Below are 27,055 nucleotides of genomic sequence, written 5' to 3' on the forward strand. Positions count from 1 at the left end.
CAAGAACAGCAGCGGCGGCACCAGTAGCAGCATCTCGCAAACGCCAACTCTTTCCTAGGCAGGCTACGCTTTGTATCACCGGTTTCCAGAATACGCACACAGCTGAAAACCTCTTACGGCAACTGAGGAAGATCATCGCGGAATGGCTTACCCCAATTGGACTCTCCTGTGGATTTGTGGCATCGGACAACGCCAGCAATATTGTGTGTGCATTAAATATGGGCATATTCCAGCACGTCCCATGTTTTGCACATACCTTGAATTTGGTGGTGCAGAATTTTTTTTAAAACGACAGGGGCGTGCAAGAGATGCTGTCGGTGGCCAGAAGAATTCCGGGACACTTTCGGAGGACAGGCACCACGTACAGAAGACTGGAGCACCACCAAAAACGCCTGAACCTGCCCTGCCATCATCTGAAGCAAGAAGTGGTAACGAGGTGGAATTCAACCCTCTATATGCTTCAGAGGTTGGAGGAGCAGCAAAAGGCCATTCAAGCCTATACAATTGAGCACCATATAGGAGGTGGAATGTACCTGTCTCAAGCGCAGTGGAGAATGATTTCAACGTTGTGCAAGGTTCTGCAACCTTTTGAACTTGCCACACGTGAAGTCAGTTCAGACACTGCCAGCCTGAGTCAGGTCATTCCCCTCATCAGGCTTTTGCAGAAGAAGCTGGAGGCATTGAAGGAGGAGCTAAAAGGGAGCGATTCCGCTAGGCATGTGGGACTTGTGGATGGAGCCCTTAATTCGCTTAACAAGGATTCACGGGTGGTCAATCTGTTGAAATCCGAGCACTACATTTTGGCCACCGTGCTCGATCCTAGATTTAAAACCTACCTTGGATCTCTCTTTCCGGCAGACACAAGTCTGCTGGGGTTCAAAGACCTGCTGGTGACAAAATTGTCAAGTCAAGCGGAACGCGACCTGTCAACATCTCCTCCTTCACATTCTCCCGCAACTGGGGGTGCGAGGAAAAGGCTCAGAATTCCGAGCCCACCCGCTGGCGGTGATGCAGGGCAGTCTGGAGCGACTGCTGATGCTGACATCTGGTCCGGACTGAAGGACCTGACAACGATTACGGACATGTCGTCTACTGTCACTGCATATGATTCTCTCCCCATTGAAAGAATGGTGGAGGATTATATGAGTGACCGCATCCAAGTAGGCACGTCAGACAGTCCGTACTTATACTGGCAGGAAAAAGAGGCAATTTGGAGGCCCTTGCACAAACTGGCTTTATTCTACCTAAGTTGCCCTCCCACAAGTGTGTACTCCGAAAGAGTGTTTAGTGCCGCCGCTCACCTTGTCAGCAATCGGCGTACGAGGTTACTTCCAGAAAATGTGGAGAAGATGATGTTCATTAAAATGAATTATAATCAATTCCTCCGTGGAGACATTGACCAGCAGCAATTGCCTCCACAAAGTAGTACACAGGGAGCTGAGAAGGTGGATTCCAGTGGGGACGAATTGATAATCTGTGAGGAGCGGGATGTACACGGTGATATATCGGAGGATGATGATGAGGTGGACATCTTGCCTCTGTAGAGCCAGTTTGTGCAAGGAGAGATTAATTGCTTCTTTTTCGGTGGGGGTCCAAACCAACCCGTCATTTCAGTCACAGTCGTGTGGCAGACCCTGTCACTGAAATGATGGGTTGGTTAAAGTGTGCATGTCCTGTTTATACAACATAAGGGTGGGTGGGAGGGCCCAAGGACAATTCCATCTTGCACCTCTTTTTTCTTTCATTTTTATTTGCGTCATGTGCTGTTTGGGGAGTGTTTTTTGGAAGGGCCATCCTGCGTGCCACTGCAGTGCCACTCCTAGATGGGCCAGGTGTTTGTGTCGGCCACTAGGGTCGCTTATCTTACTCACACAGCTACCTCATTGCGCCTCTTTTTTTCTTCTTTGCGTCATGTGCTGTTTGGGGAGTGTTTTTTGGAAGGGCCATCCTGCGTGCCACTGCAGTGCCACTCCTAGATGGGCCAGGTGTTTGTCGGCCACTAGGGTCGCTTATCTTACTCACACAGTTACCTCATTGCGCCTCTTTTTTTCTTTGCGTCATGTGCTGTTTGGGGAGTGTTTTTTGGAAGGGCCATCCTGCGTGCCACTGCAGTGCCACTCCTAGATGGGCCAGGTGTTTGTGTCGGCCACTAGGGTCGCTTATCTTACTCACACAGCTACCTCACTGCGCCTCTTTTTTTCTTCTTTGCGTCATGTGCTGTTTGGGGAGTGTTTTTTGGAAGGGCCATCCTGCGTGACACTGCAGTGCCACTCCTAGATGGGCCAGGTGTTTGTGTCGGCCACTAGGGTCGCTTATCTTACTCACACAGCTACCTCATTGCGCCTCTTTTTTTCTTCTTTGCGTCATGTGCTGTTTGGGGAGTGTTTTTTGGAAGGGCCATCCTGCGTGACACTGCAGTGCCACTCCTAGATGGGCCAGGTGTTTGTGTCGGCCACTAGGGTCGCTTATCTTACTCACACAGCTACCTCATTGCGCCTCTTTTTTTCTTTGCGTCATGTGCTGTTTGGGGAGTGTTTTTTGGAAGGGCCATCCTGCGTGCCACTGTAGTGCCACTCCTAGATGGGCCAGGTGTTTGTGTCGGCCACTAGGGTCGCTTATCTTACTCACACAGCTACCTCATTGCGCCTCTTTTTTTCTTCTTTGCGTCATGTGCTGTTTGGGGAGTGTTTTTTGGAAGGGCCATCCTGCGTGACACTGCAGTGCCACTCCTAGATGGGCCAGGTGTTTGTGTCGGCCACTAGGGTCGCTTATCTTACTCACACAGCTACCTCATTGCGCCTCTTTTTTTCTTCTTTGCGTCATGTGCTGTTTGGGGAGTGTTTTTTGGAAGGGCCATCCTGCGTGACACTGCAGTGCCACTCCTAGATGGGCCAGGTGTTTGTGTCGGCCACTAGGGTCGCTTAGCTTAGTCATCCAGCGACCTCGGTGCAAATTTTAGGACTAAAAATAATATTGTGAGGTGTGAGGTATTCAGAATAGACTGAAAATTAGTGGAAATTATGGTTTTTGAGGTTAATAATACTTTGGGATCAAAATGACCCCCAAATTCTATGATTTAAGCTGTTTTTTAGTGTTTTTTGAAAAAACACCCGAATCCAAAACACACCCGAATCCGACAAAAAAAATTCGGTGAGGTTTTGCCAAAACGCGGTCGAACCCAAAACACGGCCGCGGAACCGAACCCAAAACCAAAACACAAAACCCGAAAAATTTCAAGTGCACATCTCTATTATATAGTCAGTAAAAATGCCACAGGTCCAGGAATTGCATTTACTGGGCTTCTGCTGTCTCTCTAAAGTCTCACAAGTCAGGGGCATTCAAGCATGTCAGAGGAAGTTTAAGGCACAGTGTGCATTTTTTTGACATATGTAAACAGCAGTGTTTACAAGTACTGATTGAATACATTTGGAAAGTAACAGTTAGTTTGCGGACTGTCCCTCTCAGCATGAGATGCTGCAGGGACATGCTTGGATGCCCCTAGACATGCTTGAATGCCCTAGGCCAGGCCTGGCCAACCTGTGGCTCTCCAGCTGTTGTAAAACTACAAGTCCCATCATGCTTTGCTACAGTTTTGCTATTAGGGAAGGCTAAAACTGTGACAGGGCATGCTGGGATGTGTAGTTTCACAACATCTGGAGAGCCACAGGTTGGCCAGGCCTGCCCTAGGCAAATGCCTAGCCTGCCTATAGCTAAGGCCGGCTCTGGGATCAAGCACTAACCCAGGTGGTGGATAGATTCAGAGCTGGGGGTTATCCATACAATAAGCTTTTACAACAGAAGTTTGATGTTTCAAAAAAACCACGGGCAATGCTATTACAGCCCAAGAGGGGTGAGACGCTATCTGAAAAAATTCCACTACTTACAGAATTCACTACAGCAAGTTCAGTAATCCCCAGGGCCATCAGTGCGCTCTGGCCGATTGTGAAAAGTGATCACACGTTGCCGTGTTTTCACAATAAATCAGTGATGCCCAGCTATAGGCGCGGCCGCAATCTACGTGACCTCTTGGTACATACAGATGTCTCTCCGAAGGTTATAACATCCACACGCAAAGGCTGTTATAAATGTCCTTCATGTACTACATGTAACTATCTGATTGCCGGCTTGTTTTTTCGACATCCTTCTACGGGCAAGAAGTACACTATACACCACTACTTAACTTGCAGTTCTCAGTACGTCATTTACGTTATTATTTGTCCTTGTGGACTACTGTACGTTGGTCAAACGATCAGAACATTTAAAGAACGTATGGCCCTCCACCGGTCAGCCATTAAAGCTGCTGCAAGGACAATGATCAGCCTGTTGCCCGTCATTTCAAGCTATGCGGACATCCTCTCTCGAGTCTAAAATACCAGATTGTGGACCTTGTCCCTATTTCCAATCGCGGTGGTGACAGACAAAAACTTCTGTCACAACGAGAAATGAGATGGATGTCCTTGTTAAACTCTGTAGCACCTCAGGGACTGAATGAAAACTGACATGGAGTGTTTTTCTTTAATTGTCATACTGTCTCATTGGCTAGTTTATTATACCTTTCGGGAGTTATTAACATATGTTCAGTTTGCAATGTGTAGCAGCATCCAGTTTCTTAGCTTGTTTATCATCATGTTTTATTGAATGCATTATAATATGAAGTTCTTTAATCGACACATATGTTGACATTAAGTTAAAGATGTTTAGATTGTCTCCCAGTCACACGATCGCTCAGCTTTTAAATATTTTTACACTTACACTGTTGGAAACTCTTTTGTTTCCTCATATTGTTTTATGTCTCACCTTTTCACACTTTGTACTTAATAATGCCTCTGCTCTACAGCGCAGTAACGGGATGCGCCGGGTGTTGGTGTTTCCCGGTAGCCTAGCAACGGTGATGTCATCTCCAGCCGCCCGATGCCGGAGCCGCCGGTGATTCTCCCGCCCGCCGCACCTGTCTAGCTGCACTGATAAGAGAGAGGTATTTAAGGTAAGAACAATGTACACACTGTTTGTTTTCACCATGTGTCCTTGACAAAAACACCCGCCGCGGTGTTGAAACGTTGGACTCCTCATGCTGCTTGTTTCATAAAGTTTTCATTCTACACCAAATCCGTGGAGTGCCGCCTGTTTCTGTAGTAGAGGGGTCAGTCGACTGTGGCTTCCTACTCTGCAGACACCCATATTGTGCATTTTTCCAAGGAGGGCACCCCGGTCAATTCATGTGTTTCTGAGTGCCAACTACACCCATTGTGTGTGTGTGTGTGTGTGTGTGTGTGTGTGTGTGTGTGTGTGTGTGTGTGTGTATATATATATATATATATATTTATATATAGGCGTGCATGCTCCTGGGAAAGTTGGCGTGGCCTCACAATTTTATATTATGATATCAAACTATAAATATATAATCACACCCCCTACACATGCGCACACACACAATTAGCAGCCTTACACACAGTACCCACAGTAGTTCTCCTTAAACTTAATGTCCCCAGTATAGTGTCAGATGCACATAATGTCCCCAGTATAGTGGCAGTTACACATAATGACACCAGTAGTGCAGTGCCAGATTCACATAATGCCTCCGAGTATAGTGCCAGACACACGTATGCCCCCACAGTGCCAGACACACGTATGCCCCCACAGTGCCAGACACACGTATGCCCCCACAGTGCCAGACAAACGTATGCCCCCACAGTGCCAGACAAACGTATGCCCCCACAGTGCCAGACACACATATGCCCCATGTTGATTTTACTATTAAAGGCAGCACTTTTAGGTAGACTTGACAAAAAAGGAAAAAGATCTTTCTTGCGCTTTACTAACAAGTTTCAGCCTCTCGTCCCACACAAAGAAACCTTCACCGTGGTTTCACTTCAAGACCATACACCAACAAATTACGTGAGGAAAAGATGGCGCAACTTGTCACCTTTATAGACACACAGAAATGCTTACACGAAAGGTTCCTACAGCAGAAGCAAGATGTATAGTTTAAAATCCACCTTCCATAAATAAGGATTCTAAAAAATATAGTAAAAAGAAACACAACAAACATAGTGTATTCCGATTAATTGATTGATGTGTCTTTAATACTTCTTGGTCTCACTCACATAATGGAATTTTTTCAATTCACATATAGAAATCCACAGGTGTGATGAATCAGCTTCATAGATGTGCAGGAAACATGAAATCCATATGGCACATAAAAAAGAGAAAATAGGAAAATAGTGCAACCCTGTCTGTGTATATTTTTAAAAGGGATATTTATTAAGGAACTCACAAAACACAGACTTGACAATAACATATAAATTGCTTGGACATCAGGGCAAAGGGAAAACAGCCACCGGCAGCATGTAATATAGTCACCGCAAGTCCCGGTTTTACTCGAGGTGTCCCCACGCCGTCGGAGCCGTCAACCAAAGTTCCAGTCAGTCCAGCAAAAATAACAGGAATCCCCAGCTTGAGCGCTTTCGGATATGATATCCTTCTTCAGAAGCTTACTGCCCTGATGTCCAAGCAATTTATATGTTATTGTCAAGTCTGTGTTTTGTGAGTTCCTTAATAAATATCCCTTTTAAAAATATACACAGACAGGGTTGCACTATTTTCCTATTTTCTCTTTTTTATGTGCCATATGGATTTCATGTTTCCTGCACATCTATGAAGCTGATTCATCACACCTGTGGATTTCTATATGTGAATTGAAAAAATTCCATTATGTGAGTGAGACCAAGAAGTATTAAAGACACATCAATCAATTAATCGGAATACACTATGTTTGTTGTGTTTCTTTTTACTATATTTTTAGAATCCTTATTTATGGAAGGTGGATTTTAAACTATACATCTTGCTTCTGCTGTAGGAACCTTTCGTGTAAGCATTTCTGTGTGTCTATAAAGGTGACAAGTTGCGCCATCTTTTCCTCACGTAATTTGTTGGTGTAAGCACTTTTAGGTAGATTCACTTTTAGAGGCGGCAGCTATCCCCCCACCCCCGTGTAGTTCCTCAACATCAGGGATGCCCATTAATGATCAAAGAATGCAGCAGCCACTGTAATTAGCGCCGAAGTCCAGCACTGCACCACAATACAGACAAGAAACTCTACAGACTGGTGTAGGAAAGAGGGGTTTGTGTTCTTGGAACACTGGGCGGACTTCTCAGTCAGGCGCCATCTTTTTTCTCGTGACAGATTGCACCTGAATGAGGAAGGGGCTGCGGTACTGGGGGGGTAGGATGGTTAGTAGGCTGGAGGAGCTTTTAAACTAGGAGCCTGGGGGGAGGGTTTAGCTAGAAACTATGGGTCGTGCAGCGAGTATAGTAGGGATGGTGGTAGTGAGATAAAAAGGGGTGGAGAAGGGGGGAGGGAAAGTGCAGCCGGTAAGGGTATTTACATGGGTTCTAATAAGGGTGTTAAGAAAGGTATTGCTAAAGCATTAAATCATAACAACTATGTGTCATCATTACAGCCTATAGAAAATGTTGTACAGGACTTAAGGGAAAATACTTATGTCAGGGTGGTGAATTTAGATTGGAACATTGGGTTGACCAAAGAGAAAAGTATGGTGTACAATACTAAGTACGGTGGGGTTGGAGAAGGAGCGAGAAGGACAGTCTGTATCAGTAACTCTACGGATGCACTAGTTAACCAGGATGGGAAATCTTTAGGAAAACAACCAAATAAAGGAACCGATAAACTAAAATGTATGCTTGCAAATGCAAGAAGTCTAGCAGGTAAAATGGGAGAATTGGAATTGTTAGCATCAAAGGCTGAGTATGACATTATAGGTATTACGGAAACATGGTGGGACGACTCTCACAACTGGGTTGCTAACTTGGAGGGGTATTCTCTTTTCAGGAGGGACAGGGCTAACAAAAGAGGAGGTGTATGTCTTTATGTTAAACCATCACTTAAACCATACCTAAAGTAGGTTATCTATGAGGAAACTGGCGATAATGTGGAGTCACTATGGGTTGAAATCTCAAGTGGGGGAATTGATGCAAAAAAACTAGTCATAGGCACGTGCTACAAACAGCCGGATATTAGCATACATGAGGAAGAACAACTATTGCAGCAAATCAAAACATCTGCGGGATTGGGGGACATCCTTGTGATTGGGGATTTTAATTACCCAGATATAAACTGGAGTAACGATTCTTGTGCTAAAGCGAGGGGCAGCAGGTTTTTTTTTTGTAATCGAGGACCCAACTAGGGGTAAAACTACCCTGGATCTAGTAATTACTAATAATGTGGACATTATATCAAACACTAAAGTTGGTGAGACTTTGGGTAACAGTGATCACTATATGATCACATTCGACATCAGTTTCAGGAAACATAGCTACAGCGGTTCCACCAAAACATTTAACTTTAGGAAGGCTAATTTCAGTATGCTTAGATGTGCACTTAAGGACATAGAGTGGGAGGTTCTGTTTAATAACAAGAACACTTCGGAAATGTGGGATGTTTTAAAAGGGTTGCTGGATAGTCATAACTTTATTCCCATGGGCAGTAAACGCAGGAGTATTAAACTCAACCGATGTGGCTTAACAAGGAGGTTAATGAAGAAATGGATAAAAAAAAGCGGGCTTTCAAAGCATTTACATCTAATGGAAAGGAGGAGTCTTTCAAGTATTACAAGGAGTGTAATAATATAAGAAAAGAACACTCTGCACTATTTAAGAACCTTCCAGACTCCAAATAAAGTGAATTCACATGTATACATAAAAACACCTTTTTATTCCGGATTAGATTAATCACATAAATCTCTAATTAGTAGATGGAACCACATAAAATTCTTAATCTAATAAAAAGCTATCATATGCATATATAAATTTAACAACTCTAATTAATTCTTATTTTCAAAAGCCGGCTTTCTATATGCACCTAAAATAAAATATGGATCAGCTCTCATGCGTATATAATAACCACAATATGTGCAATAGGGGATATACTTATTAATTGATGTGCAAATCAGTATTCTCAGATTGTCCACTAACTGCTTGTAGAGAGACGGAATAATCAGATGTAGTAATCACCGCTTGTTGTTACAAAGTCTCAAAACGGCTCCTTGTGTTATTACACTGAACACTCGTTGTTACAAAGTCTCAAGCAATTCCTTTTGCATAGATAATAGTAACAGTTCCTGATTGCCTAATCAGGCTGGCTAAATGGTAAAAACTATCACCCTCCGTCTTACACGTAGACGGATCTAGCTGGAGATACACTGCACTGCCGGTCAGGTGCGGCTAGGGAGCTCCGGACGTCTCCGGCCCCCAACGTATGAAATGCCGCTGCAGTCCCAAATGAAGCCGCTGATGTAATTTCGCTGGCGTCCGGCGTGGTGCAGTGATTCTTAGGTGATAACCGCAATGAATGATATTGTCATCAGATGTCCCTTCTTTCCTCTGGAATATTTATTAAAAGATGAGATGAGACATTGGTGGGACAGTGTGTCCCTCAAAAAATATTTATCCACTAAACAGATTCCACGTGGGCTAAGACTTATTAAGTCACTAGCCATTCAGGATGACTCCAAACTCATTGAAAGTTGGAATCATACACTTGATGACTGTTCATTTACATTGATAGAATTGCTAATCCAGTATAGAGAAAGAAAAGTAGCAGAAATAGGAGTCAAAATAGAAGAAGTGAAAAATACACTCATTCAATATAAAGATCTACCTTGCTTTAGTGAAAGAGATAGGCTTACCAACAAACGAGTAGAAACATACGAACAAGAAATATTAGACATTAAGAGTAGGAAACTAGCCAGAGATAGACAAGATTATCAAGATAATCAAGTAAGGACTTATCATAAGAAGACACGCACATGGAGGAGTTCGAATAAGAATACTCCACAATTTAAGAAAACCGTTGGTATGGATAGAGAATATAAGACCACAGACGATGTCAGGTGTAGAGAGGGGAGGAAAAGAGAAAGATTTCACAATGGGAATACTAGTTATCAACAGACAACACCTAGAAACCATTATAGAGAGGGAGTAAATGAGGAACATGATTCCCTTGGAAAGAGATCAGGCCCCTACAGAACTTTTAGAAATAGGACTTTTTTAGAAGAGAGCCGCCCCCTAGATCAGTTTCACCACAAAAACAGGTTTGCACCCATATCAGTGGGAACCCCGAAAAGATGAAGAGACATAGAGGAAGAAGAGGAGGAAGGAAATTACATAAGAAAACCGAGAATTCAATAGATCAGGACAATATTTTTAATCTAACAGATAAAACTCTTACAAAGGATCAGATTTCTTTACTTAAAAAGGGACTTAATTTTGTTCCATCTAAGAATCCTAATAATTTTGATCTGTTTGTAGAGTTGAATCATTTTGTTAGAAATCTGTGTAGAAAGAGACATTTTGCATTAAAAAGATTGAAGGAAAAAGATGATATATCCCCTGTGTTGTTTGACACATTGGATATAGAATCACTATTGACACTTGAGAACCTATGGGAAGAGAATCATGTAGAACTAGGACAGGAAAAGACTAAAATATTTGATATAGGACTTCAGGGATCCAATTTGGGCCCAAGAAATCACTTCGGGGAAAAAACTAATTTTTATCCTACTATTTAAAAGTCAGGGACTATATTGTATTTTTACAAGAAGACCATGGAGGATTTCAAGACCATATGTAGTAGAAAAACCTATGGGTCTAATTTGTCTAGAAATGAAATGAAAGCATTGAAAGAACTAGAAAGAGACCACTCCCTAGTCATTCGGAATGCAGATAAAGGGTGGGGGTCGTCCTTTTAATGAGGGATGCATATATTAGGGAAGCATATTCACAGTTAGAAGACCCTCAATTCTATAGAAAATTGCCTGGGGATCCATCAATAGGATTTCAGATTCAGTATACACATCTATTGGACCAAGCCCTCGGAGGAGGTGTAATCAGTAAGGATGAATATTCCTTTTTATATAGTAAATATCCCGTAACACCTATTTTTTATCACATCCCAAAAATTCACAAGTCACTCACGTCACCACCTTGTCGCCCTATTATTTCTGGTATTGGGTCACTCACGTCTAATTTATCACAGTTTATTGATCACTTTCTACAGAAATATGTTATCACTTTGAAATCTTATATCCGTGACACAACACAGTTGCTTAATTATATTAATAGTATAGAATGGAAATCACACTATTCTTTCCTTTCATTAGATGTACAAGCATTATATACCCATATGCCCCATGAAGGGGGGGGGGGGTACAGAAAATTAAGGAATTTTTAGACACGGATGGTGAGGTTTCAGTGGAATTTAACACATTCCTACTAGAATCTATTATGTTTATTTTGACGCACAATTATTTTATTTTTGAGGACACATTTTTTCTTCAGGTGTTGGGTACGGCCATGGGCACTAGGTACGCACCTAGCTTTGCGTACCTTTATATGGGCGCATTTGAAGATCGATATATTTGGAATGGACCGTTTGGCGTGAACCTAGTGTACTATGGCCGTTATATTGATGATTTATTTATTATTTGGAATGGGGATGAGCACACTGCACTTCAGTTCGTCGCCTTTTTGAATCAGAACACGTTTAATTTGAAGTTCACGCACAATTTTAGCACTAGTTCAGTTAATTTTTTAGATCTGATCATCTCCTCCGAGGGCAACGGTCTTATGACGGAAAACTATAGGAAACAGGTTGATACAAACAGTTTCCTACATTATACCAGCTGCCACTATAAACCATGGCTGAAAAATGTACCATTCAGTCAGTTTAGCAGACTTCGTCACAACTGTTCCAAAATGGAATACTTTATACCTCAGGCAGAGAAAATGTATGATGACTTCGTATGTAGGGGATACCCGGTCCCCATCTTGGAGTCAGCATATGAGAAGGTTCTTAATGGGGATAGAAAGACATTGTTAAAATATAAAAACAAAAGTAAAAATAATAGTAGAAGTAAATGGTTCTTTAAGGGGACACAAGGAAATGGGAATTGGGACCATGAAGGTACTATGGTGTATGTTTCCAAATATAATAATCAATCTAATCAAGTTAAAAAAAGTTTTGAAATCAAATTATGGGATTTTACAGCAAGATAAAATATTACAATCTGTCTTGAATCCCCAACTAAAAGTGGTATTCAAGAAAAATACCAGCCTTAAGAGTACATTGGCACCTAGCATGCTGAGGAAAAATAATGGGTTGAATCAGAGGAGAGGGGGCGGACCCAGTTGGCTACATGAACCACTAAAGGGATGTTTCAAATGTGGTAAGACTAGGTGTCTTACATGTGGATACATTCAGAACAAAACAAAAGAAATAGTCTCCTTTAACACAAAAGAGAAATTTCCTATACAAGAGTTCATCAACTGTGATAGCACATATTGTATATATGTTCTACAGTGCCCGTGTGGGCTACAATATGTAGGTCGAACCACGCGGGCTCTGAAGAATAGATTCAGAGAACATAGGTTAAACATACTGAAGAAATATCCCTATCATAGCATTTCAAAACACTGTGCGGAAGTACATGGAGGTAGAGCTGATTGTATTAGTATGGTAGGAGTTCAACAGATCAAGAAGACATCTAGGGGAGGCGACAGATTTAGGAATCTTTGTAGTAAGGAAGTCTTATGGATGCATAAACTCCAAACCATGTTTCCATTAGGGTTAAATGAAACTATGGACTTTGAGTCCTTTGCCTGAAGTAAAAGATGTTTAGCAACGGACAATAAGGAAGCTGGGGTGTTGATAGTCCAAAGGACACTGGTTGCGGCATAACAGTACCTCTGGATAATGTAAAGAATTTAATTTACTCCACTATGTCCACTCGTTTATTATCTTTCTTCAAATATTTGTATTCTTATATGTGTTATCTGTTAGCTATATGGGGTAGAGTCAGTAGAACAATTAAGGTCACACTTTGAGATTACTTTTATTTTGGCTGAGGAGCATGTGGTGTAGGGGTTAGGGAATCGGTTACTGCACATCAAGTCTCAGGTTCAAATCTCAGGCTGACTGTGAGAAAATTAGAGAGAGAGACAAGTTGAGGCACTATATATGAAGGCAACTATTTTTCTTTTCTTCCCCCTTTTCTTTTTTTTTCTTCTTTTCTCTGTATAAGCCTATATGAAGGTTATTGTTATATATTTATATAAAGGACAAAAAAGTCAGCTTATTTTCGGTAGGTGAGAAAAAAGTCTGAAGCCTGGATGATTGAATTGAAATCCGTCTATTGATAATAAATGAATAAATATTGATATTAATCGTTGATGCAATTATATACCTAGAATCTGATTTTGGGGGGATAGTTTGTGATAGGAGTGAGAGAATGTGGATAATATAGCAGGAAACGAAGTATGTAATTCAACTGAAGATTTAGTGGTGTAGAGGTTAGAGAGACGGTTTAACATACATGCGGTCCCGGGTTCGGAGCTCAGGCGGGGTAGAAAGGAGAATAGAGAGGCTGAAAATATGTTTGTTCACTTATATATATATATATAATTTTACTGATTAAATATCTATTTACTCTTCAGGATTAAGGCCTTTAAAAGATATTAAAATATAGGAGTTACAATAATGGTTATAATGGGAGCCATAAGTCTGGGACCGAGGCCGAGTCCGTATGTTTGCTGAGTAAAGCAAATAAACAGCTTATTGTTATTTTTATAGATTTTTATCGTTGACTACCTATTAGTTTTAATTAATAAATATATATACATATATATGGATCACAAGTTTATTATTGAATGTGGTGAATAATGAATATCCATACAAAAGATTCAGCTCTGTGGATGGGGGATAAGGACTGTTAATTACAACCAAAAGGTGGATCAGACATGAAACAAATGGTGAGAGAAACCACTAACAGGTGTGCAAAATAGAGAGACCAATAGGAAAATCGGAGTAGGTATAAAAGGAGTCATCAGTTGCTACCACAATTACTCTATGAGGAAGCTCCAGTGACGAGCGAAACTAGTCAGAGGAAAGAAGGGACATCTGATGACAATATCATTCATTGCGGTTATCACCTAAGAATCACTGCACCACGCCGGACACCAGCGAAATTACATCAGCGGTTTCATTTGGGACTGCAGCGGCATTTCATACGTTGGGGGCCGGAGACGTCCGGAGCTCCCTAGCCGCACCTGACCAGCAGTGCAGTGTATCTCCAGCTGGATCCGTCTACGTGTAAGACGGAGGGTGAGAGTTTTTACCATTTAGCCAGCCTGATTAGGCAATCAGGAACTGTTACTATTATCTATGCAAAAGGAATTGCTTGAGACTTTGTAACAACGAGTGTTCAGTGTAATAACACAAGGAGCCGTTTTGAGACTTTGTAACAACAAGCGGTGATTACTACATCTGATTATTCCGTCTCTCTACAAGCAGTTAGTGGACAATCTGAGAATACTGATTTGCACATCAATTAATAAGTATATCCCCTATTGCACATATTGTGGTTATTATATACGCATGAGAGCTGATCCATATTTTATTTTAGGTGCATATAGAAAGCCGGCTTTTGAAAATAAGAATTAATTAGAGTTGTTAAATTTATATATGCATATGATAGCTTTTTTTATTAGATTAAAATTTTATGTGGTTCCATCTACTAATTAGAGATTTATGTGATTAATCTAATCCGGAATAAAAAGGTGTTTTTATGTATACATGTAAATTCACTTTATTTGGAGTCTGGAAGGTTCTTAAATAGCGCAGAGTGTTCTTTTCTTATATTGTCTAGCTGGTAATTCCCCTTTCTTAAAGGGGAACCACTGATTTTGTGCTTACACTAGCACAATTAACATTCATCAGCTGATTAATATCTGTATTCCTATTAACTATTAAGGTTTGTTTTAGAACAAATATAAAATGTAAAATTTAGTACTAGCGCCGTGAGACATTCTTGTATGAAGGAGTGTAATAAGAAATGCAAAAAAGCAATAAGAGCAGCTAAAATTGAAAATGAAAAGCAAATCGCTATAGAGAGTAAAACCAATCCTAAAAAGTTTTTTAAATACATAAACGAAAAAAAGGTTAAAAAAGGAGAAAATAGGTCAATTAAAAGATGAATTAGGAGAATTGATAAATGATGACGAAATAAAAGCGGAAATACTGGACAAATTATTTTCTTTTCATCAGTATTCACCAGTGAAGAACTGATGGTGGGAGTAGAGCATAACAATTGTGACAGTAATGATTCATGATTAGATACTTGTTTAAGCGAAGATGTAGTCCGGGAGAGATTAAGCAAAATTAAGATTAATAAATCACCTGGTCCTGATGGACTTCACCCGAGGGTTCTTATGGAGCTTAGTTCACAACTAGCACAACCCCTATACTTGATTTTCAATAGTTCAATTCGATCAGGCATGGTACCGAAGGATTGGCGTACAGCTGAGGTAGTGCCATTATTTAAAAAGGGATCCAAAAATCTTCCGGGAAACTACAGACCAGTTAGTTTAACATCTATAGTGGGGAAAATATTGGAAAGAATTCTAAGGGACGGAATACAGGAGTATCTACAGTCCACTAGGATTATTAGCAAGAACCAGCATGGGTTTGTAAGGGACAGTTCATGTCAGACTAACTTAATTAGCTTCTACGAGGCAGTGAGCAATAATCTTGATCAAGGAAAAGCAGTGGATGTGGTCTTCCTAGATTTACAAAAGCCTTCGATACAGTTCCTCACAGGAGATTGATGATCAAATTAAAGGAGCTTGGCCTAGGAAAAACTATTTGCACATGGATAAGCAGCTGGTTGGATAGCAGGGTACAGCGAGTAGTGGTCAACGGGAAGTCCTCAACCTGGTCCCCAGTAGTCAGCGGGATACCACAAGGGTCCGTACTCGGACCACTACTGTTCAACATATTTATCAATGACCTAGAAATAGGCCTGGAAAGCACAGTGTCAATCTTTGCAGATGATACTAAACTGTGTAAGGTAATTAATTCAGAATTGGATGTGGAGTCCTTTCAGAATGATCTATCTAAACTTGAACTCTGGGCGTCTAAATCGAAAATGAGGTTCAATACAGACAAATGCAAGGTTATGCATTTTGGGACTAAAAACAAACTTGAATCCTACATATTAAATGGGGAACGCCTAGGGGAGACAGAGTTGGATAAATATTTGGGGGTATTCATTGATAATAGGCTTAATAACCATACACAATGTCAAAACGCAGTAAAGAAGGCAAGTAAGGTGCTAGCGTGCATAAAAAGGGGAATTGAGACAAGGGACTCGGATGTAATCATGCCGCTGTATAAGGCATTGGTACGTCCGCACCTGGAATATTGTGTTCAGTTTTGGGCACCATTGTAAAAAAAAGACATCAGTGAACTCGAAAGTGTTCAAAGGCGAGCCACTAAATTGATTAAAGGCCTAGAAGGACTGGACTATAAGGAAAGACTTACTAGGCTGAATATGTATACACTAGAAAAGAGGCGCCTAAGAGGAGATATTATTAATATCTTCAAATATGTAAAGGGACATCACAAAGAGTTATCAGAGGAATTATTTATTAAAAGAACACAGTTTAGGACACGTGGGCACTCACTGCGACTGGAGGAGAGAAAGTTCCGAACGCAACGGAGGAAAGGGTTCTTCACTGTTAGGGCAATCAGGATGTGGAATTCCCTGCCAGGGAAGGTGGTAATAGCGGACTCTGTAATTGGATTTAAAAAAGGAATGGATACATTTCTTAATGAAAAAGCTATCCAAGGTTATAATACTTAAAATATCAACGTGGTTAATCCGGGGGTAACATGAGTTATAGTAGCTAACTAGTCATAAAACACTATTCAGCAAGTATGTAGAATCATCACAACTTAAAACAGGTTGAACACGATGAGCAATTTGCCTCTATTCAACCTTAAATACTATGTTACTATAAACTACACCTCCCAGTAGCCGCTGCTGCATGCTGTGATCATTACTGGGCATCCCTGCTGGTGAGGAACTACACAGGGGTGGGGGGATTGCTGCTGCCTCTAAAAGTGAATCTACCTACTGCCTGCGGGTGGCACCTCTGGACGGTGCACCTCCTCAGGTGGCGCCCCTGGCGAGTGCGATCCTGGTCAATAGGAAGATATCACCTGGGTGGGATGTCCTTAAGAAAGATTATAGGGACCTAGGCCAAAAATTAAAGGCAAGGACATCTAAGGTAATATTCTCTGAAATATTACCTGTGCCACACGCTAGTCCAGGAAGGCAGAGGGAGATTAGGGAGGTAAATGTGTGGCTCAGGGACTGGTGTAGTAAAGACGGGTTTGTGTTCTTAGAACACTGGGCGGACTTCTCAGTCAGGCGCCATCTTTTTTGCCACAATGGATTGCACCTGAATGAGAAGGGGGCAGTGGTGCTGGGGGGAAGGATGGTTAGAAGGTTGGAGGAGAATTTAAACTAGGTGCCTGGGGGGAGGGATTAGAAAGAATTAGTGGGACAACTAGAGAGCGAAGAATAGGGGGATGGATAAAGTATAATGGGGGTGGAGAGGGGGGAAGGAGAAAAATAGTCAGCAATGGTAATTCAAGGTAAGGTGGAGATAACGTAGAGTCATTATGGGTTGAGATTTCGAGTGGGGGTAAAGATACAAAAAATAATTTTAATAGATACATACGATGAACCGTCAGATATCAGTGTGTCTGACGAATTACTACTCTTGCAGCAAATCGAAAAAGCAGCAAGAATGGGGGCGTTATTATTGTTGGGAACTTTAATTACCCGGACATAAACTGGAACACCGAAACAGTAAATACAGCTAGGGGTAACAGGTTCTTAAACATGCTAAAAGATCATTACTTGTCCCAGGTAATTGTGGAACCAACTAGACAAAGGGCTATACTGGACCTAGTACTAACTAATAATGAGGAAATAATAACAAATACTAAAGTAGGGGAGACCCTAGGAAACAGCGATCACAATATGATCACATTCGATGTCTGCTTCCAAAAACAAGAATATAAGGGTTTAACTAAGACTTTTAACTTTAGGAAAGCTTATTTCATATTGCTGAAACAATCAATGAAGGACATCAATTGGGAAATTGTATTTCATGGTTAGAATACTGCTGAAATGTGGGACACTTTTACAACTGCGCTCATTAAGTACACTTATTTGTATATTCCTAAAGTCAACAAAAACAGGAGTAGGAAATTCAAACCGATGTGGCTTAATAAGAAAGTCAAGGAACAAATGGATAAAAATAGGTGTGCTTTCAAAGCATTTAAGTCTGCCGGAATGGTGGAATCATTCCAGTTCTACAAGGAATGTAACAAAAAATGCAAAAAATCAATCAGAGCAGCTAAAATAGAAAACGAAATACAAATCACAAGGGAGAGTAAAACAAACCCCAAAAAGTTCTTTAAGTATATAAATAGTAAAAGGTTAAAAAGGGAGAATATTGGGCCTTTAAAGGGCGAGTTGGATGTCTTGAGTAATGATGATAAGAAAAAAGCGGAGTTATTTAATAAATTCTTCATCAGTATTCACGAAAGAGGACAGGTTGACGAGAGTAGAACATAACATAAACTATAATAATGACCCGTTTAACTTGGTTAAATGAGGGAGTAGTCCGGGAGAGACTAAGTAAAATTAAGATAAATAAATCTCCTGGGCCGGATGGACTCCACCCCAGGGTTCTTATGGAAATTAACGTAGAGCTATCGAGACCTCTATATTTGATTTTCAGCGAGTCAATTAGGTCAGAAATGATACCAAAGGACTAGCGTATAGCAGAGGTAGTCCCAATATTTAAAAAGGGTATTAAAACGCACCCCGGGTATTATAGACCGGTAAGTTTGACATCTATAGTGGGGAAAATACTAGAAGGTATATTAAGGAATAGCATACTAGGTTATTACTAGGAATCAGCATGGCTTTGTGAAGGACAGGTCATGTCATACTAACGTAATAAGCTTCTACGAGAAAGTGAGCGATAATATTGATCAGGGTAAAGCAGTGGATGTGATCTTTTTGGACTTCGCGAAGGCCTTGACAAAGGTCCACAAGGGAGACTAATTCTCAATCTAAGAGAGCTTGGGGTAGGAAACACTATTTGTACTTGGGTGAGTAATGGGCTGTCCAATAGGGAACAACGATGGGATGTACTCTGAATGGGCTTCAGTACTCAGTGGAATACCACAGGGTTCAGTACTTGGGCTATTGCTGTTTAAAATATTCATTAATGAGGAGAGGGACTGGAAAGCACAGTGTAAATTTTCGCAGATGATACTAAACTATGTAGAGTAATTAATGCAGACAAGTATGTTGAGTCTCTACAGTATGATTTATCTATACTTGAGGTCTGGGCAGATAAATGGAGAATGAGGTTCAATATAGACAAATGTAAAGTTATGCACTTTGGGACTAAGAACAATCAGGCAGCCTATAAACTAAATGGGGAAAATGTAGGAATAATGGTAGTTGAAAAAGATTTGGGAGTGCTCATCGATAATAAACTTGGTAGCAGTATCCAATGTCAAAATGCAGCAACAAAAGCTAATAAGGTGTTAGCATGAATTAAACGGGGTATGGAGACAAGGGATGAGAGTGTAATCCTGCCACTGTATAAATCATTGGTGCGGCCACACCTGGAATATTGTGTACAGTTCTGGGCACCTCACTATAAAAAAGATATCTTGGAACTCGACAGGGTTCAGAGGCGAGCCACGAAACTGATTAAGCAGGTTAGAGGCACTGGATTATGAGGAAAGACTTAAAAGGTTAGATACAGTATGTTCACACTGGAAAAGAGGCGACTGAGAGGGGACATTATTAATATCTATAAATATATTAAGGGACAATACAAGGATTTATCAACTGATTTGTTTATAAAAAAAAACACTACATAGGACACAAGGACATCCCCTGAGCTTAGAAGAAAAAAAATTTCATACTCAACGGAGAAAAGGGTTCTTCACAGTAAGAACAGTAAGGATTTGGAATTCTCTGCCAGAGAAGGTAGTAATGGTGGACTCAATCAATAAGTTTAAAAATGGATTAAATTCCTAGTGGAAAAAAATATTCAGGGATACAGCATTTAATTAATATAAAAATTATAATACAGGTTGAACTCGATGGACTATGTCTTTTTTTTTCCAACCACAACAACTATGCAACTATGAAGTCAAAGGAATTGTCGGTAGACCTCTGAGAAAGGATTGTTTCAAGGCACAAATCTGGGGAAGGGTACAGAAAAATATCTGCTGCTTTGAAGATCCCAATGAACACAGTGGCCTCCATCATCCATAAATGGAAGAAGTTCGGAACCACTAGGACTCTTCCTAGAGCTGGCCAGCCATCTAAGCTGAGCAATTGGGGGAGAAGGGCCCTAGTCAGGAAGATGACCAAGAACCTGATGGTCACTCTGTCAGAGCTACAGCATTCCTCTGTGGAGAGAGGAGAATCTTGTAGAAGGACAACCATCTCTGCAGCAAACCACCAATCAGGCCTGTATGGTAGAGTGGCCAGACGGAAACCACTCCTTAGTAAAAAGCACATGGCAGCCCACCTGGAGTTTACCAAAATGCACTTGAAGGACTCTCAGACCAAGAGAAACAAACTTATCTGGTATGATGAGACAAAGATTGAACTCTTTGGTGTGAATGCCAGGAGTTATGTTTGGAGGAAACCAGGCACCGCTCATCACCAGGCCAATACTATCCCTACAGTGAAGCATGGTGGTGGCAGCATCATACTGTGGGGATGTTTTTCAGCAGCAGGAACTGGGAGACTAGTCAGGATAGTGGGAAAGCTGAATGCAGCAATGTACAGAGACATCCTGGATGAAAACCTGCTCCAGAGCACTTTTGACCTCAGACTGGGGCGACAGTTCATCGTTTAGCAGGACAACGACCCTAAGCACACAGCCAAGATAGCAAAGGAGTGGCTTCAGGACAACTCTGAATGTCCTTGAGTGGCCCAGCCAGAGCCCAGACTTGAATCCGATTGAACATCTCTGGAGAGATCTGAAAATGGCTATGCACTGACGCTACCCATCCAACCTGATGGAGCATGAGAGGTGCTGCAAAGAAGAATGGGCGAAACTACCCAAAGGTAGATGTGCCAAGCTTGTGGCATCATATTCAAAAAGATTTAAGGCTGTAATTGCTGCCAAAGGTGCATCAACAAACTATTGAGCAAATGCTGTGAATACTTATGTACATGTGATTTCTTAGTTTTTTATTTTTAATACATTTGCAAAAATCTAAAAAAAACTTATTTCACGTTGTCATTATGGGGTATTGGCCCTCATTCCGAGTTGTTCGCTCGCTAGCTGCTTTTAGCAGCCATGCAAACGCTAAGCCGCCTCCCTCTGGGAGTGTATCTTAGCTTAGCAGAAGTGCGGCAGAAAGGATCGCAGAACAGCGTCCAAATTTTATCAAGCAGTTTCAGAGTAGCTCGAGACCTACTCCTACCTTGCGATGACTTCAGGCTATTTAGTTCCTGTTTTGACGTCACAAACACGCCCTGCGTTTGGCCAGCACTCCCCCGTTTCCCCAGCCACTCCTGCGTTTTTATCTGGCACGCCTGCGTTTTTACACACTCCCCAAAAACGGTCAGTTACCACCCAGAAACACCCACTTCCTGTCAATCACTCATCGATCAGCAGTGCGACAGAAAAGCGTCGCTAGAGCTTGTGTAAAACTGCATCGGCTTTTGTGAAAGTACGAGGCGCGTGCGCAGTGCGCCCGATACGCATGCGCAGAATTGCCATTTTTTGCCTGATCGCTGCGCTGCGAATGAAAGCAGCTAGCGATCAACTCTGAATGACCCCCATTGTGTGTAGAATTTTGCAGGAAAAAAATAATTTATTCCATTTTGGAATAAGGCTGTAACATAACAAAATGTGGAAAAAGTGAAGCGCTGTGAGTACTTTCCGGATGCACTGTATGTCCTGGCCAGCTCCCCCTGCACACTTTGGACAGCGTTGCAGCCCAGGGGCAGCAGCTGCCGCTGGCTGTAACATAACCCAGCTAAGTTTAAACTACAGTATTACACAGTAGACTATACAAATGGTGTATACTGTACTTACAGGAAGGGCAGATCTGAATGGTAATACTGGTTGATAGCTTGGTGTGGAAGTGGGAATGTGAGTGGGAGCACCTTAGTAAGAAAAAAAAAAAAGAAAAAATAATTACCTAGTAAGTAGCACAGCATATTTAAAGCAAAATATATTTAAATAGGAAAAAAAAAAAACATTTGCCATTAACCAATATCAAAGGCCAGGGGCGGATCCAGGAAAAAATGACAGTGGGGGCACCTTGTGCATGCCGAAGGCGTGCGGCCCCATGAAGGTGTGCGTGGCCTCACAACAAGGGCATGACCTAGCAACAAGGGTCATGGCCTCAAAGGGAACATCGTATTCGTAAGACGGGAAGAGGGTGACACTTTGGAGAGGCAGTGGGTGACAGGAGAGAGAGGGTGATGGGTTCATAGTGACGCAGGGGAGAGGCAGTGGATGAAGGAAACATAGTGGGAGACGGAGAGGCAGTGGGTGACAGAGAGAGGGTGACAGTGAGAGGCAGAGTGGGTAACACTGGGGAAAGGGTGACGAGGAAAAAGTGGGTGATGCCAGGGGGAGGTGGCAGTAGGTAACAAGGGGAGGGGGACAGGGAGAGGCAGTGGGTACCTAAGGTCTCTGTAGGAGTAGGAGGGAGTAGTGAGACATTTGTAGTGAGGTTTACAGAGGCATGAAGGGAAAGATTCACTGGGGAAACAAACATTATACACACGGTATGAGCCGAAATTCACATTATAGCACATAGTATGAGCCGAAATTCACATTATAGCTCATAGTATGAGCCGATATTCACATTTATAGCACGTAGTATGAGACAAAATTCACATTATAGCACATAGTATGAGCCTAAATTCACATTATACCACATGGTATGAGCCTAAATTCACATTATACCACATGGTATGAGCCGAAATTCACATTATAGCACATAGTATGAGCCGATATTCACATTATAGCACGCTGAATGAGCCGAAATTCACATTATAGCACGCTGAATGAGCCGAAATTCACATTATAGCACGCTGAATGAGCCGAAATTCACATTATAGCACACAGTATGAGCCGAAATTCACATTATACCACATGGTATGAGCCGAAATTCACATTATAGCACACAGTATGAGCCGAAATTCACATTATAGCACATAGAACGATACGAAATTCACATTATAGCACATAGTATAAGCCTAAATTCATATTATAGCACATAGTATGAGCCTAAATTCACATTATAGCACATAGTATGAGCCTAAATTCACATTATACCACATGGTATGAGCCGAAATTCACATTATAGCACGCTGAATGAGCCGAAATTCACATTATAGCACACTGAATGAGCCGAAATTCACATTATAGCACGCTGAATGAGCCAAAATTCACATTATGGCACACTGAATGAGCTGAAATTCACATTATAGCACATTGAATGAGCTGAAATTGTGACAGCAGGGACAGCCGGAGTGACAGCAGGGACAGGGCGCGAGAGTGTGACGACAGGGAGTGAGAGCGACGACGGAGAGTGACGACAGGGAGAGAGAGAGTGACGACAGTGACAGCAGGGAGAGAGAGAGTGACGACAGTGACAGGTACAGTAAGGACAGGAAGAGAGGGTGACAGCAGGGGAACATTACCTGAATGTGGTCGGCGGAGGCACCCATGGGCAGCGGCGGTGATAAGGAGGCCTTTGGTGTGGTGAGGTCCCCCTGACCGCCATATGTTGCGGGTGATCGGTGAGCGGCTGGTGGCGGTGAGCGGCAGACGGCTGGCGGCTGTGAGCTAGTACAGCGCTCTACACAGCCGTCGGCCGCCGAGCAGAGACGGGAGCACCATGTGCAGCAGGATGGCCACTTCCCTTGCCTCCTGCTGCACTTTCATTTCCGGGTCAGTGGAAGAAGTGGCGCTATACCATACCACTGTATACCGCCCCACTTCGACCACTCTCTCTCTCTATATATCTATTACAAGAAACAGTTTATGCGCAAATACTAGTCCCCTTTGCAAGTTCTTTTTGTGGAACAACAAGTCTCAGCTTCAGCTGTTTAAAAGGAGACCATCCACAATCTTCAATGTTCCAAGATGTCCCGTTTTGCACTAAAATTCTTGAAATCGGCAGCTCCTTTACACACCAATATCCACAGTTGGTAATTTATTCTGTAATTAAATCAAAAAGAAGGAGCACTCAATAGTGCATATCAGTTTTAAAATTGTAATTTATTACACCAATCTGACACACATATGGTAAGAACACATACCGCAAGCAGCGGTATAAGCCAACGTAAGTATAACACATGCAAGATCAAAAAACGGACTTCACCGCATATAGAAGGTGCTTCTTGGCTGCACGGTGATCCTCACCCAGCCAAGAAGCACCTTCTATATGCGGTGAAGTCCGTTTTTTGATCTTGCATGTGTTATACTTACGTTGGCTTATACCGCTGCTTGCGGTATGTGTTCTTACCATATGTGTGTCAGATTGGTGTAATAAATTACAATTTTAAAACTGATATGCACTATGGAGTGCTCCTTCTTTTTTATTTGATTACAGAGTATCTATAGCTATATAAATATATATAAAACATATGACCAAGAATAAAATAAATTGAAATATAAAAATTTAGCCAGTCTTACATTTGTGGTTATGCTGCTGGCAGGCAGTACTGTTCAATTGGAGACAGAGAACTGGCTTCTCTCGGCCTCTCCTCCAAGGACGCAAACAGTCATAGATACAGCCTCCGGGGCTCCACACATCTCTCCTCCTTCTTCAGTGCAGCCTGCGGCGCACCAATGACTGAGCCGCAGGCTTGCTGAGCCGGACAGCAATTGGACAGCTGAGCCGCCGCTCAGCTGCCCTGACTACCGCTCTTAGAGCACTCTGTCAGGGCAGTTGAGCGACGGCTCAGCTGTCCAATTGCTGTTCGGTTGAGCAAGCCTGCGGCTCAGTCATTGGCGTGTCGCAGGCTACACTGAAGAAGGAGGAGGACGTCAGGGACAGGGCAGCGGGGCTGGGGAGCCGGGACACGTAAGAGCAGCGCCGCAGATCGGATTAAAGAGAAATCCGGCTCTGCTGCTGCCGCCGCTACGAGACTCTTCATCGCGGCGGGCGCTGTCTGCACCGCCGCTTCTTTTTTAAAAGGGACTGCTGTGTTATTGTTTTTTTAAAGTGCCAGACATGACAGGGGGGGCACGGGCCCGCGTGCCCACCCCCCTCCCCCCCTGGATCCGCCACTGTCAAAGGCTGAATAATATTATGCATACCAAATTCCAAGGCAGACCAGGTTCAGCATGAACTCAGTCTGAGACCCAGGAAATTCCCGGGTTGATAGACCTGGGTCATACCCCTGTATTTCCTAGGTCTCATGTCTCAAAAGGGTGTAAGTAGCTGGGGAGGATTAGCGCATACTGTTTGCCCTTACGTCAGTGGCGGAACTAGCGAGCGGTGGGCCCAGGTGCGACAAAATGCTTTGGGCCCCCACATCCCATCCAAGTCCACCCCCTCACCCCTGGAGAGGATCTGGTGAGGGGGACCTGCTCAGGGCCAGAGAAATGGATACCTAGCAACAGTGCCGTAACTAGACATTTTAGCACTGTGTGCAAGAAATGGCATCGGAGCCCCACCCCTGCATGCAAAACAGGGGCAGTGCGCGCCGTAGGCGCGAGCATAAATACATAGTGGCGTGGCTTCATGGGGAAGGGGTGTGGCCACAAAATAATACCAATTCATAAAACGGTGCACAGTAGTCTCCATTCTTCAAATTACGCCGCACAGTAGCACCACTACACCAGGTAGAGACCCTTTTACACCTTACAGCGGACAGATTCCTCTTTTTACACATTACGGCAGACAGCGTCCCCTTTTGACACATTACGGCAGACAGCGTCCCCCTTTTGACACATTACGGCAGACAGCGTCCCCCTTTTGACACATTACGGCAGACAGCGTCCCCCTTTTGACACATTACGGCAGACAGCGTCCCCTTTTTACACATAATGGCAGACAGCGTGCCCTTGTTACACATAGCGGCAGACAGCGTACACTTTTTACACATAACGGCAGACAGTGTGCCCTTGTTAAACATGGCGGCAGACAGCGTACACTTTTTACACATAACAACAGACAGCGTCCCCCTTTTTACACATTACGGCAGACAGCATCCCCTTTTTACACATTACGGCAGACAGCGTGCCCTTGTTACACATTACGGCAGACAGCGTCCCCCTTGTTACACATTACGGCAGACAGCGTCCCCCTTGTTACACATTACGGCAGGCAGATTCCCCCTTTTTACACATAGCGGCAGGCAGATTCCCCCTTTTTACACATAGCGGCAGGCAGTCCCCCCTTTTTACACATTGCGGCAGGCAGATTCCCCATTTTTACACATTGCGGCAGGCAGTCCCCCGTTTTTACACATTGCGGCAGGCAGATTCCCCCTTTTTACACATTGCGGCAGGCAGATTCCCCATTTTTACACATTGCGGCAGGCAGATTCCCCCTTTTTACACATTGCGGCAGGCAGATTCCCCCTTTTTACACATAGCGGCAGGCAGTGCCCCATTTTTTCACATAGCGGCAGGCAGTCCCAACAAAGAAAGAAAGAGACAGAAAGAAAGAATTATACTTACCCTCTCCGGCGTCTCCGCTGGCTCAGGCTCCTCGGTGCAGCGTCAGACGATTCCCGGGCTGGAGAGAAGGAGGAGGAGGGAGGTGGAGGAGGGAGCCGCAGCAGCGCTGTGTCATTGGTAGAGGTCGCTGCTGCTGCTGCCCCTCAGCTTCACTATAGGCTGTTCTCGGAAGACAGCCTATAGTGAAGCAGAGGGGCAGCAGCAGCAGCGCCTCCACCAGTAGTAAAGCGCTGCTGCGGCTCCCTCCTCCTCCTTCTCCCCCGTACCGCTGCTCCTCTCCTCTCTCCGGGCGGCTGTGCGCTGCGGGCAGCGGTTGCCCGCAGCGCACAGCGGCATGTAATGAGTCAGTTTGACTCATTACATGCTTTGGGCCCCTGGACAGAGGCGGGCCCCAGTGCAACGCACTGGCTGCACTGGCGGTAGTTCC

General features: G+C 43.0%; 1 long non-coding RNA gene across 1 annotated transcript in view; it reads right to left on the reverse strand.

The window, feature by feature from the left end:
• Positions 1–27,055, reverse strand: part of LOC135051346 (uncharacterized) — a 174,558-nt gene that overhangs the window by 146,700 nt on the left and 803 nt on the right. The gene's annotated exons all lie outside the window — the stretch shown is intronic.

The sequence above is a fragment of the Pseudophryne corroboree genome, chromosome 2 (genome assembly GCF_028390025.1).
Source record: "Pseudophryne corroboree isolate aPseCor3 chromosome 2, aPseCor3.hap2, whole genome shotgun sequence".
In the NCBI taxonomy this organism is placed as follows: Eukaryota; Metazoa; Chordata; class Amphibia; order Anura; family Myobatrachidae; genus Pseudophryne; species Pseudophryne corroboree.